Source organism: Papaver somniferum, chromosome 4, assembly GCF_003573695.1.
Source record: "Papaver somniferum cultivar HN1 chromosome 4, ASM357369v1, whole genome shotgun sequence".
Taxonomy (NCBI): Eukaryota; Viridiplantae; Streptophyta; class Magnoliopsida; order Ranunculales; family Papaveraceae; genus Papaver; species Papaver somniferum.
The window spans coordinates 70907463-70922698 of record NC_039361.1 but is presented as its reverse complement, the minus strand read 5'-3'; the positions used below and the strand labels follow the sequence as shown (position 1 = coordinate 70922698).

Sequence of the window (15236 nt, the reverse complement as noted above, 5' to 3'; positions counted from 1 at the left end):
TTTTCATCTATAGACGTCACCCTCATGATTGAAAGAATTAGCACTCAAGAGATCAAAGAGTAGTGCTTCTATTGGTGGGAGGTTGGGTAGCTCACCATTCTACCCGGAATTAACGTACGGTGACACACACTCAAAATAAAGTCTTTAGTCAGCTACAAAGAAATCTGGTCTGGTGCCTCATTTAATATGAATATAGGTAGTCTCCACTAATGATTTATCAGCAAATCTAATAATGCATTTCTCCCTGCTCCTTGCATCACCGGCATGATTAAATCCATTATTAACACTCTAACAAGCAAGAAATCCAATGTATTTCCCTAACACTTCCAAGTTCAGATATGTCGGTCAGAATTCTCTATGTAAACATACCTAGAAGTATGCTAGTGACTCCAAAATCTCTACAAGTTGGAGATTTTATGCAAAATTTTTGAAAAACTCCACATGAAAAATATCCAAACACTCCCCCACACTTAAACTTTACCTTGTCCTCAATGTAACTGAATCTTCCTAAGTAAAGTCAAGGTAGGAAATCCTAATATGATATACAAAATGAAGAAAAATAAACAAGATAAAGATAGAAATACAAAACCGATGGGTTGCCTCCTAGTTAGCGCTTAGTTTTACGTCCTCAGCCCGACTTGGCATTCTCCAAACTACTCCTCCAGAGGGAGTAAATCACGAAATTCTAGCACATCCATATCTACATACGCAATGATTTCGTAATAAAGTTTCAATCTGTGGCCGTTGACCTTTGAAGTTGTCCCATCTCGGATACTAGTTATATCAACTGCACCATGAGGATAAACATTAGTAACAACGTATGGTCCAATCCATCTGGACCTTAGCTTACCAGGAAATAGTTTAAGACGAGAATAAAATAAAAGAAATTTTTGCCCCACAATAAAATTCTTCCGAGAAATCATGTTGTCATGGAAAACTTAGTCTTTTCTTTGTAAATCCGGGAACTTTCGTAAGCATCATTACGTATCTCCTCAAGCTCATTAAGTTGTAGCTTTATTTGCTTCCTCGCATTGTCATAATCCATGTTGCACATCTTTATCGCCCAATAAGCCTTGTGCTCAAGTTCAACCGGAAGATGACAAGCTTTGTCATAAACCAACCGATATGGAGACATACCAATCGGTGTTTTGTATGCCATTCTATACGTCCAAAGTGCATCGTTGAGTCTATAACTCTAATCTTTCCGTGTTGTGTTAACGGTTTTCTCCAAGATGGATTTAATCTCACGATTTGGAATTTCATCTTGACCACTAGTTCGTGGGTGATACGACGTACCGAACTTGTGAGTTATGTTGTACTTCTTGAGAAGAGCATGGAAGGATTTCTTGAAGTACGAGCCTCCATCACTGATAACCACTCTTGGTGTACCTTGTCTAGAGAAAATATATTCCTTCACAAACTCACAAACAACTTGAGAATCATTAGTAGGGGTGGCTTTAGCTTCCACCCATTTTGAAACATAATCCACAACAAGAAGTATATAAACTTTTCCATTCGAATTGACAAAAGGGGCCATAAAATCAATTCCCCACACATCGAAAATTTCTACAACAAGAATCGTGTGAGTGGCATTTGATCTCGAGCACCTAGATTTCCCGTTCGTTGACATCTATCACGAGATTTACAAAAGATATATGTATCCTCAAATAAGGTGGGCCAATAAAATCCACTCTCAAGAACTTTGAGAGCGATACGTTTAGAATCAAAGTGATCACCACATGCATAGGTATGGCAAAAAGTAAGGATGGACTGGAATTCAGAGTTAGGTACGCACCTACGGATTATTTGATCGGGACCATATTTCCACAAGTAAGTCTCATCCCACACATATTGTTTGGCTATCTTCTTAAGCTTAAGCTTTTGAAAATTAGACATTGTACTAGGTACTTTCCTTGTAACCAAGTAATTCACTATATCAGCGTACGAAGGTGTTGAATCTTCAATTGAGAAAAGTTGTTCGTCTGGAAAACGATCTTGTAAAGGAAGTTCTTCGTCGAAACAACAAGTCTACTGAGATGATCTGCAACAGTATTCTCAACACCTCTCTTATCCTTGATTTCATAATCAAACTCTTGCAATAACAATATCCACCGTATAAGTCTTGGTTTAGCTTCTTTCTTCTTAAGTAGGTACCTAAGTGCTGCATGATCGGAATACACAACCACTTTTGCACCCACCAAATACGATCTAAAATTTTCTAGTGCAAACACTATAGCCAAAAAATCTTTCTCGGTGGTAGAATAGTTAATTTGAGCATCGTTTGGGGTCCTAGATGCATAATAAATCACATGGGGAAGATTGTCCACTCTTTGACCCAAAACCGCTCCAACCGCATAGTCGCTTGCATCATACATCAATTCAAATGGCAAACTTCAATCCAGTGACTTGATAATCGGCGCAGCTGTCAAAAATTCTTTCAATTTGTCAAAGGCTTCTTTACACTCCTTGTTGAAGTCAAAAGCAACCTCTTTTTGCAACAATTTACACATCGGCATTAAGATTTTGTAGAAATCTTTGATAAACCGCCTGTAAAACCTGCATGACCAAGAAACGAGCGAATCTCCCTCACCGAAGTGCGGTATTGTAAGTTTCTTATTTGGTATATCTTTGCTTTGTCGACTTCGAGCCCTCGAGAGGAAACGATGTGACCTAGCACTATACCATGGTTTACCATAAAGTGACATTTCTCCCAATTTAAAACAAGATTAGTGTCTATGTATCTTTTTAGCACAAGTTCAAGATTTTGTAAACAAATATCAAATGAATTTACATAAACACTAAAGTTGTCCATAAATACCTCAATGATTTTTTCCACATAGTCAGAAAATATACTCACCATACATCTCTGAAAAGTGGCAGGCGCATTGCAAAGACCAAGCGACATCCGTCTATAGGCGAACGTACCAAAATGACAAGTAAAAGTAGTCTTCTCTTGATCCTCCGGTGCAATAACAATCTGATTGTACCCCGAATAACCGTCCAAAAAGAAATAATGTGAATGCCCCCCTAACCTTTCTAGCATTTTATCAATGAAAGGCAAAGGAAAGTGATCCTTTCTTGTTGCGGCATTAAGCTTTCGGTAGTCTATGCACACTCGCGATCCTGTTTGAACTCTTGTAGGAACAATTTCATCATCTTGATTTCTAACAACAGTGACACCCAATTTCCTAAGCACCACTTGTACCTAACTAATCCATTTGCTGTCAGAAATTGGGTAAATTACTCCCACACTTAGTAATTTGAGGATCTCTTTCTTTACGACCTCCATCACTGGGGGATGCCTACGCTGAGCATCACGTACTGGCTTACTATCATCTTCCATAAGGATTTTATGCATGCACATCGATGGACTAATGCCTTTGATGTCAGCAATAGTCCAACCAATGGCCGTTTTGTGCTCTTTCAAAACCCGGAGTAAACGTTCTTCTTGTTTGGTAGTGAGGTTCTTTGCAATAATCACCGGAACCTCCTCTTTATCACCCAAGTATGCATACTTTAAGTGATTGGGAAGAGGCTTCAATTCTAGCTTAGGTGCCTGCACAATAGAAGGTAAAGGAACCTCGTTAGTCACGGGTAAAGAAATATAAGAGATATTACCCGTTTTAGCTTCTTGTAATGTTTTTAAAGCACCATATATCTCCACTATCTCTTTCACTAATTCGACGTCCAATTTCGGATGCCCATGAACGTCCAAATCAATGCTATTTCGCAACACAACTCCAAGTTCATCTTCATTGCTCAAATCAAGCATTTGTTGTGCTAACGAATCAATAACATCAATAGAGAAAGCGGAATGCACATCACTAGGATAATGCATGGCCTCAAATATGTTGAAGCAAATGATCTCCTTATCAAATTCCATAGTGAGTGTACCATTGTCCACATCAATCTTCGTCTTTGCAGTTTTCATAAACAGTATCCCAAGAAGTAACGAAGTAGATGAACAATTATCTCCATTTTGCATGTCCACAATGTAAAAATCAACCAGAAAGATTAATTGGTTCACTTGAACTAACACGTCCTCCACGACTCCCTTAGGATCTATATTGGACTTGTTTTCCAATTGAATAGTAATCTTTGCCTCTTTTAAAGGTCCAAGATTCAAAGAATCATAAACATCGGATGACATAACACTTATGGATGCTCCCAAATCAAGCAAAGCACGCTCGAATCGTCGTTTACTAATAGTAATTGGCACTGTGAAGCTACCCGGATCTTCACATTTTGCAGGCATCTTCTTTAGTAACATAGCTGTAGCACTTTCGCCTACCTGAGTAATTTGATTAGAAATCAACCTATCCTTCCTTGTACACAAATCCTTCAAAACCTTGGCATACCTGGGTACAGTTCTGATGGATTCAATAAATGGAATGTTGATTTGTATCTTGCTGAAAATATCCATGATCTCCTTATCATGAGCTTGCTTCTTTGATTTGGAAAAACGACTAGGGAAAGGAGGTGGTATGGTAAAAGTGGGAATTGTGTCCTTAGGTTTGTCGGTTGAGGTTGGCTTTACCTTTGGTACGGTTTCCACCTCTACTTCCTTTTTGATGTCATTATTAACCACTTCTTGTTCCTTTGGCTCTTCCGTTTGTTTCCCACTTCTTAAAGTCACTGCATTGAGATGCTCTCTTAGATTCACAAAAGATCGGGATGGAAAATTTGTCGATGCTTGTGATTTCAGTACATTCACATCCGTATCCAACTGCCCCATTTGAGTTTGTAGATCTCTAATAGCATTATCAGTTTTTAACTGATTTTGTTCGGATTTATGTTGACTTTGTTGGAACATAGATGAAAGACCTTGAATCATGGTAATCATCTTCTCAGAGGCATTCTCCTTTGGAGCTTGTGGTTTTGGATGTGGTTGGAATTGTTGTTGAAAACCACCTTGCCTTGCATAAGGATTAGGAGCTGCAGCTTGCTTGTTTTCATAACTGAAATTAGGATGATCTTTCCAACCTGGATTATAAGTGTTAGAATATGGATCATACCTTGGCCTTGGATTAGAAAATAGAGCATTAACCTTGTTAGAGCATTGCTCGGTCGAACTCGCATGCGTTGCTATCTCAAGCATGTTTGTCAATGTTAGTGATCAAAACTATAAGTCTTGATTTCTAGTCTATTATAGCTAGTCTCGGACTAGGATAGAAAGTGTAGTTGAGCTCAAGGACTTCATGGCGATTCATCATACAAGTAGAAGAACTACTCAAGGAACCGGTGGAACTTCTCGACAAAAAAGATGTGAAGACTTGAACTTATCTAGCACTCAAAAGTCTATCTACTCTATCTCATACTCTTTGAGACAAGAACTCGTATGCTATATATATAGACTTTGATTATACACATTTGGGATTTCGAGACGAGTATACCTCTCATATCTATATCTCGAAATATGAGTTGGTAAGCTTTTCGCCTTAACCAAGTTTATCTTTACCATGTGACGAAAGTCATGATATGTTTCAATCATCTTGAAAATTGCTTTGACGAGAAATGGTGTAACAACTATATAACGTCCTCTAAGAATGTTTCAATGATTGAAATGAGAGTTTAGATTACATAACCAATGGTGGACACAAGCATTGTTGTGGAAACACATTTATGTATAAGTCCTATTCCTTGAACCAAAGTTTGCGAACTTTGTTGATCAAGAGAACCGGAAGAATGGCGTGAGCCAAGTCCGCAAACTGCCGAAGTTCTCAAACCCGAGAATTTCTGCTGGAGTTGACAAACTATTCGCGTGAAACTAATTCCGCGAACCCAGTCCGCGAACCGGCGAAGTTCTCATACCTGAACTTAAACTTAAAAATACTAAAGAATGCAGTTTGCAAACTGTGGCTATAAAAGTTCATGGAACGATTTAAGTGAATCAAATCATCTTTGCTTCAATTGTGTCTTGTGTAGTACATGAGATTTCCTTGCAACTGAACAACTCTCTAACTAGTTCATTTGAAATCATTTGAACTAGTTATGGTGAAGAAGAACATGGTTGATATGGAATGCTCATATGGCTAACCATTTGGTTAACTATTGTTGAACCAACAAGTGCATGCGTTTGTGTACGGTTAACAAACCTAGAAGCGTGCATTGTCAAGTGTGTATAACAAGCTATGTTTTCGATCTAACGGTTGAGAAATATTAGCCTGAATCTAAATCAGGTTTTCATCTAACGGTGGATATTGATTGCTTTGTTACCAAGGTAACTTAATTGCAAACCATGATTTGAAAGACTATATAAGGGGAACTCTAGTATCTCTGCAAAACTAATCCCCACACCTCACATGTGATACTAGTTTGCATACTAGAGTCGATTCTCCTTTAACCTTTCGTTTTCTTCTTCTAAAACCAGGTTAACGACTTCAAGATTTCATTGGGATTGTGAAGCCAGACCGATACTAATTTATCGTAGTTGTGTGATCTGATATTGCATCTTCTATCGTACGAGTACAATCAGATTGATTGTCTTGAGATTGATATCTCTGATAGACAAGATATAAAAAGTAATCACTAACATCTTCGTCTCATTGTTAGTGATTCCACAACATCTTGTTTCGCTACCATACGATTAAGATTGTTATGAGGTGATTGATAACTCTAGGCTGTTCTTCGGGAATATAAGACCGGATTATCAATTGGTTCTTGTTTACCTTGATTATTATCAAAAGACGGAACAGAACCTTTTAGGGTTTATCTGTGGGAGACAGATTGCTCCTTTGATAGACTTGTCTGTGTGAGACATATTTGTTTATTGTCAAGTCTTCGACTTTGGGTCATAGTAACTCTGAGTTGTGGGTGAGATCAGCTAAGGGAATCAAGTGCGCAGTATCCTGCTAGGATCAGAGGCGTGGGGAGTATAATTGTACCTTGGATCAGTGGGAGACTGATTGCGGTTCAACTAAAGTCCAGTCCGAAGTTAGCTTGGAGTAGGCTAGTGTGTGTAGCGTCTTAATACAGTGTGTATTCAATCTGGACTAGGTCCCGAGGTTTTCTGCATTTGCGGTTCCCTCGTTAACAAAATTTATGGTGTCTGTGTTATTTCTATTCCGCATTATATTGTTTTATCTTTATAATTGAAATAATACAGGTTGTGCGTCTAGATCATCAATTAGAATAGTCCAACCTTTGGTTGTTGATTGTCATTGATTGATCATTGGATATTGGTCTTTGGTACCATCCAAGTTGTTCCTTGTGTTTGATTAAAGACTCGTTGATTTCTATTAGCTCGAGTAAATCAAAAAAAGAGAGAGATATTAACTCTTTGAGATACTTTTACCTAGATTGAGTCTGACTGTCTAGTTGATTCTCTAGAAAGTATTTCAGAGTTAGTCCATACAGATTGCTAAGCAAAATATTGGGTGGTGTTGTTAGACCCCCGCTTTTTCAAACCTCGGCCTCTTCTTCATATGGTGGACCTACTACAGAAGTTATACGATGAATCGCCTTAACCGGTGCTCTGTACTCGGAGACTCCCCCACATCGCTAACCCTTCTAGCATTTGAGTCATGTCTTGTATAAAACTGTTGTGCATTTGAGGCCATACTCTCAATCATACTAGTTGCTTGCGAGATTGTCTTCTCAGTGAGTGAACCACCGGCTGCTGCATCAATCAAATTCCTCTGTTCTGGAAGTAATCCTTCGTAGAAGTATTGAATAATAAGTGTTGAGGATATATTATGGTGAGGGCAACTCGCCAGCAACCTCTTGTATCTCTCCCAATATTCATAAAGAGATTCTCCAGTAATCTGTAGAATACCACTAATCTCTTTACGAGCAGCAGCCGCCTTAGAAGCAGGAAAGTACTTCTTCAGAAAGAGCTTTTTCATCTCATTCCATGTTGTAACACTCCCTGAAGTAAGATAATACAACCATTCTTCTGCTAAGTCTATTAATGAGAACGGAAAAGATTGTAGCATAGCCATATCTCTGTCTTCGGTTCCTTGCCTTAGAATTGTCATCTTGTGTTGAAATACTTGAAGATGACGGTTCGGGTCTTCACCAGGATGTCCCTTGAACTTCGGGAGATGATGAAGTAGATTCGAATTCAGCTCCACTGGGTTAGTAATTGTAATGCACAGTGGTTGTGAATCTAAACATGGAGATGTCAACTCTCTTAACTTCCTCTCCGCAGGTGGAGGTGGTGGTGCATTATTTGTACCACCTACCATTGTTGATGTAGAAGGTTCTTCTTGCAACTTTGGACGTTCTTGCAGTACCGTTCCTTTTCGAGTTTGAATTCCGCACCTCGGGTAATCCCAATCCTTCAGTGCCAGAGATGAAGTACCTAAAACAAAAATCTAGAAAACAAAGTAAAAAACTAAAAAGAAAATCTAAAAACAAAATAAAACTAAAAGAAACAACTAAAGCTACCGATTACTCCCCGGCAGCGGCGCCAAAATTTGATGCGTGTCGTAACCACAACAAATTAATTAAGATATTTCCCACTAATTAATTGGTAATATAGCGGTCGTAAGAGATCGTTCCCACATAGAGCTGTGTAATTGATAGGTTATTTGAATTAGCAAAACAAAGTAAAAGTCAATGGGGGATTGGTTGTAAGATAAATAAAAGAAACAAATAAGAAAAGAAAGGGATGATCAAGGAATCCTTTGTCATTACCAAGCGATAACTGGATTAGAATACTTATCTATCTTTCGTTAGAACCATTCATCACCAACCGTAGGAAAACAGCTAGATCAATGTTATCCCCAAAACTCCTTCTCTCACTGGATACGGAAGTTCTCGACTACCAGATTCTATTCAACGAACCACCAAGTAGTAGATCACTCAAGGTGTAATCCAATCGAATGCTTTAAGATTTGTGAATTTAGGTTTATCCCAGTAGTTGAACTCTTAGATCAAGGTCCACTTGCTGATGTTATCTTCACTCGCAATAGCTCCACATAATCCCTCTGCAAGGTCTCGCAATGTATACTTGTGGAGAGTCAATCGACGATTACTTATCTCATAACTTCTACTAGCTTTAGAACAATCAATAGACTAATCTAGTAGGCCTCCCAAATCAATCTAAGAATCATTCATAAACCCTAAATATAGAAAAGACAAACGATGATGATAAAAACTCCGAACAAACTTGTATAATAATAAAGCTTCACGTCTAGAACATTGAATTCATCCTTAATTAACAAAGGTTTAGCAACTTATGATTACACAATTACCCGGTTTCCCCCTAAAGGGGTAAACCCTAGAATATTTTATGAAGAACAAAAGTATAATATGAGATGTGATAATTTCTAATTGTTGTGGAAGTCCTCTTATATAGTTTTCATGAGATCTAGGTATTAGAATCCACCCGGGACCATGTTTCCTTGATTTGGAAGTCAAAATACGTCAAAAGGTTCCCCATATGTTTGTCTCAGTCGGTATTGTCGAATACCCCAAAGAAATACCGAAAGTTGTGATCAAAAATACACCTTTTCTTCTCGAAATACGATTACTTTCGGTATTGCTAAAGCAATGCCGAAAGTGGTGTTGTAGATTGCAGTTTTACGTCCCGACTGTTTTGGTCGTAACTTCTTCGTCCGAACTAGGAATGACCTCATTCTTTCACCATTCTCTTCAAAATTGAATTCTCTTAAATATGGTTATAAGAAATCCTTAATTTGGATGATTAGAACTTGGTATTCTAGTCCTTGTTATGTTTTCGACCTTCTTTGCTCCTTTTCGTCGCACTTCTTCCACTTCCTTTGGCTCTAAACACTTGGATTTTTGGAGAACTCCACTTTATAGATATTTTGAAGCCCTTTTCACTATTCTTAGGATGATTCATCTGATATGACACATAAACTAGAAAATAATCATAATAACAAGTAATATGCAAGAATTATAGCTAAAACAAGTATGAAATTGACATTCTAAACATGTAAATTAAGCACTTATCACCCCCATAAAATCTTTCCTCCATCACCGGGTAATCCGTAAACGGGATCCTTAGGGCCGCGAAGAAACATCTTCTCCGGGTCAGGCATTTGGTCACCTTTCTTCTTCTTTGGGACATCTTTCTTCTTACCATCGTTCTTACATTGTTCTTGAACGTCCCCTCCTTGTACTTGTTATTGAAATTATCCTATATCTTCATCAACTTGCTTCTCACTTTCTTCTTCATCATTTTCATCCTCACCTTCTTTTTCATCACTTTCACTCTCATCACTTTCTTCTTCACCGCCTTCATCCTCACCTTTTTCTTCATCACTTTCACTCTCATCACTTTCTTCTTCACCACTTTCTTTGCCACCAATTTCTTCTTCATCGATATCGTTTCCACCACTTTCTTCCTCATCACTTTGTTCTTCGGAATCAGATTCTTCATGTGTTGGTTGCTCCGCTTGAGGTGGTGGGTCATTGATGCTGATTCCTTTGGCTTTACTCCCCGTGGCCCTTCGGTGGGAAGCATTCAAATTTTCACCGCCTTTTCGACGAGGTTCCTAAGGCTTAGGAGTATCAAGGTCATGTTTCTTCTTATATTTATTTTCGGCTTACTTTTGTTGCTTGTCCTTATTTGGCCTGCAGAATACGGAGTTAAGCAACAGACAACAGTGGAATAGAATGCATTTCTATTAAGTCAAGGTAAATAATCGGTTTACTCGATATACATATAAACTCCAATTCATAACATAATAAAATCAACAATCGGATTTTTTAAAGTGCTAATGTAAACCGATTCCAGAATCGGTTTTCTCGATATACATATAAAGTTTGATTCTGTACTAAACAAATGGTTTTTGTGAACACATATGTAATCCGATTCTAACAAAAAAAAGTTACATAAGGAACGGTGATGAGTGCTAAAAAGTGCATATTTCTATATATTTTTATTGGCATTTAACTCATCTTTTGTGCATTAATTCTACATTTTATCCCATATTCTGTATTTTCATTGTTTTCAAGAATAAATATTTTTATTAATTAATTTTGCATTTTTAGGTACTAAATAAAGCCTGGTTAACTCACGGAGCGAAAAGAGCAAAGAAACGGCAAAGACTCCCGCAGAAAGGAAGCGAAGAATGATGTTTGCAAGAGCCGGATCAACTAGAAGTGGGCTTGAAGAGGAAGAATTGTCCTTAAAGAAGATATGGGCTTGGCATACCCAAGGCCCAAAACCCTTACCCAAATCCATTTCCAATATCCATACCCATTTCCATGAGAGCCGTCAGATTGGATCCATCACATCATCCAACGGTCTCCTCATCACCGAGCATCAAATCTTGAAGCTCCTGTCAAACATCATAGTACCTAACTCCAATCTAAGCCGTCAGAATTTTTGTATCACGCATCCAACGGTCGCTGCAAGCCTGTTCCATCTTAGCCGTTCGATTCAATCCAGATGTGATCATCCAACGTATCATCTTCGCTGGACATCGAATTTGCTACAACCGCTCAACACTACAACACCTAACACCTATACCCGCAAAACAAACGCACCCTTTTCCAATTCTATCGACTCCATCTTCTCCCTCACCGTCTGCAGAGAAAACTCTGCCATCACCAACTCTCTGCCACCACCACAACCACCACCGAGCTCTCAAATCACCAACAACCCCATCACCCCATCATCCATCACCTATTCCCTTCTAATTTCAGAGACCTAATTCACCTAATTCACTCGCCTCTTCTCAGAAACCCTAGGCGTGTGAGTTTGGTAAATTAGATTGAGAAATAACACAAATTGGAGGCATGGGTAGCATCAGGAGAGTCAGAAGAAGAATGGGTCGACGTACAAAAGGCATTATCAAAGATTAGGTAAACTGAATTTCAATTTTCAGAAACCCTAATTTACTGTTTTGGGGGTTTTGCTTGTAAAGTGTAATTGAGTATAAATAGATGCTTTGGGATGTTGTAATGGGCATGCATGGACTAGCCAGTGCACCACCAAGAGGACTGGACTAGCCAGTTCCTCAATTGTTCATGTTCTGTTTTTGTTTCACTTTCAAATTCAGTTTTATTTTCACATATTCATCATGTTTTAATTTATCACTTGCTAAGGTTGAGATGAAGCTTCCATGCTAATGCTAGTTGGTTAATGTGTAGACAATGTTCTTGTGTTCTGAAACTGTGTAGGACAGTTATAATTTAAGCATTTCATCACATTGCTCTCACGGTGTATGTCAAGCATACATTGTAGTTAGGATAACCCTGTGATTGATGGTGCTGCAGCTCATGATTAATGTTTATTGTTCAAACCTTAGACTAGTTGTGCTCTAATCAGACAGTTAGTGCTATGGAAGAACATTTTAGCTGTAATTAGATTATCCTTTAGGAAGGTTTAATCATCTAAGTAGCTTATCTGCGGGTAGTTGCAGTGTGAGAGCCCCAATTACTACTAGGACTAGACTTAACTTAGTGACCCTAAATCCTTCTCTTAAAACCACCTCTTTGATAAGCAGCAGGCTTGAACCTCCACTGCTATCTAGATAGTTAGCTGAGGCTAGAATCTCACTAATATCTAAACAAGGGGCAAGAACATGAGTCAGCATTGAAAATTGACTTAGCATAGGTTAGAGGTGGAATCAAAAGCCTTAGTGATTAAGCCTAAAGTCACTGTTTCTTTCCCTCACTGCCTCACTGCCACTGTTACCTTTGCTTCATTGTCTTTATTTTACTTCACTGCCTTGCCTTTGGCTACTGCCTTTGTTCCCTGTTAAGCTTAGAAAACAGTTTAGGAAACTTCAACTTACACACCCTAGTCCCTGTGGATTCGACCCGTATTTGCACAAGCTACAATCGACACCGTGCACTTGCGGTTATAACATGTAGGCTTCTTATTCTCTTATTTCATACATATTTCAAAGCCTACCAAACGGCTATAAGAATCGGGGTATTTATACACTAACGTACTCTGATTCTTGTTCACATGCAGCACAATCGGGGTATGTGACCAAGAACACCAACCATTTCTAAATAAAATAGGGTTACTTCTGCACTAACATAATCTGATTCTCTAAACCCTGATAATTTTGAATTCAAAAATTTCGATTTCCAAGGGATTGCATGTTACTAAAACCTAGTTTAGAGGATTGAATTGATAGAAAAGCCATTTCCTCCTCCTTTTGTGCGATACGAGAGGCTTCGGCTTCTTCGAGCACTTCCTTCGTTTTCTTTCGAATCACTTCAACAATTTCGGGATCGTTATCACTAGAATAATTCTTATTAGTAGCATATTTGATTCTTGATGGTTTGGACATTTTATAGAAGAAAGAAAACGATTAATCATTTTTAGATCGTTGATAATCGACGATTTTTGGTTTCAAAAAAATGAAAAAAGAGGCAATGAGTAGAGGAGATGAGGAATTGGTTTTTAGGTTAGAAATTAAAACTGATTTTAGTTAGGTTTATTATTAAGGATTGATGGGGGTAATTTAGTAATATTAATATTTTTTTGAGGGTAATTTTGGTAGTTTCAATAAATTTAGACACCCTTTATCATTGTGTATTAGGTAGATGAAGTAACCTATAGGCCCCAATTAAGTGGCATAGGTCCCAATTTAGCCAGGCATATAAAAACCTAAAAACCCCAGAGTTCATTCCAGAAATGAACTCCATATAAAAACCTAAGAAAAACTCCATATAAAAACATTAAAAAAAAAACAGAGTTCATTCCAGAAATGAACTCCATATAAAAACCTAAACACACAAATCTTCATTTTCTTCATCATCTTCATCGATTTCAACAGCAGCAACAACATCGATCATCATCAAACAGTAGCAACAAACATCAAATCGTCTTCATCATCTTCGTTTCAATCTTCATCTTCTTTGACAGCAGCAAAAAAAGTTAAAATCAAATCATGTGACAAGGAAACACATAAATCTATCGTCATCTTCATCGTATTCATCATCATCTTCAACCGCAACAGCATCAAACAGAGAAGAAAAACAAAGAATCTTGTCGCAAGTCGTCCTCTTGTTCATCATCTTTATATACTCATCGTCTTTATCACCTCTGCAAAATCAAAACCCTAAAACTCACACAAATCTTCATAGTTTATGCAGCAGAAGAAGAAAAAAGAGAGAGAGAGAGAGAGAGAGAGAGAGAGAGAAACTAGATCTGAAAATATGGAAGTGAGAGAAAGTAAATCTGAAAATGATTTCCTCTCTTGATAATTGAGTATATATGTCCTAGGGTGACGTCATGGATGATGTAATGGTCGCAAAAGGGTATTTCTGCCAATTACATAATTCTAGATGACAATTACATCATCCATGACGTCACCCTAGGACCAAACCATAATTTTATGACCAAACTATAATATATTTTTTCAAAAAGAACCAAACAGACAGTTGACTGAGTCAACTGGACTAGACTCTCTCTAATATATTATTACTAGAACTCGATGATATTTCCTACTAATTAAAACGGGTTCATAGAAAAAAACATAAACTTGATCTAAATTAGCTAATCTTCCGATTCGATATTCATGGAGGGATTTTCCGTGTCTTATTCATCTTTCATGGTTATAGTAGAGAAACCGGCACAATTGGGGATCCAGAATTCCAGATGCCGTTGGAACCTTGTGCTGCTGTGAAGCAACACTATTATTATTACGTTGTACTCTTAAAGCATTAAAATCAGCTTCTATGCTCTTGGTCGTTCATCGATCTCTTTCAACTCTTTCAGAAATTCTTCATCGTCGGATTTGAAAACCTTAGGAATCAGGAGCGACATAGCAAAATCAATATAATACTAAACAATTAAGCTGCTGGCTGGTATTTATAGACGTCCTAGCAAGTCGACTATTAGAAACCTCTTATATAAAACTTTTTCCGTTTCCTAATGGGAATCCTAAAACCCACCGACCCAAATACCTTTCCTTATATATACAAGAAATAGAATACAACACCCCTTGTTATGGGTGGTGAATGGTGACCTTACACAACGAAAATTAGGTATTTCCGGGCTTTGCTAAGAGAGGTGTTGGCCGGGGCCTATGGTTCCAGCGTTGCCAAATCCAATCAGGAAAACATTCCAATTAGACTCAAATTAAGAATCCGTTTGATTTATCGGCCACCTTTAAGTAAAGAATTTTGAGAATATACAGGGCCTTGGGATTCAAAAGTGAAAAGATTCTAATATATAAAGCTGTGACGCGAAAGTTATTTACAGCGCTAGTTGGAGATCTAAACAACAGTAGGTGAGAACTATAAAATTTTGTTAGAATTGTGCAAGTTATCTAGCAGCTTTGTGCATAAAAAATTTTAAG

The 15236-nt window shown here is 37.9% G+C and overlaps 1 non-coding gene across 1 annotated transcript; it reads left to right on the top strand.

Moving 5' to 3' along the window:
- The first annotated feature begins 7690 nt into the window (after positions 1 to 7690).
- On the top strand, positions 7691 to 7794 carry LOC113276835. Its single transcript, XR_003324623.1, has one exon. It is a non-coding gene; the product is annotated as a small nucleolar RNA R71 (small nucleolar RNA).
- The last annotated feature ends 7442 nt before the right edge of the window (positions 7795 to 15236 follow it).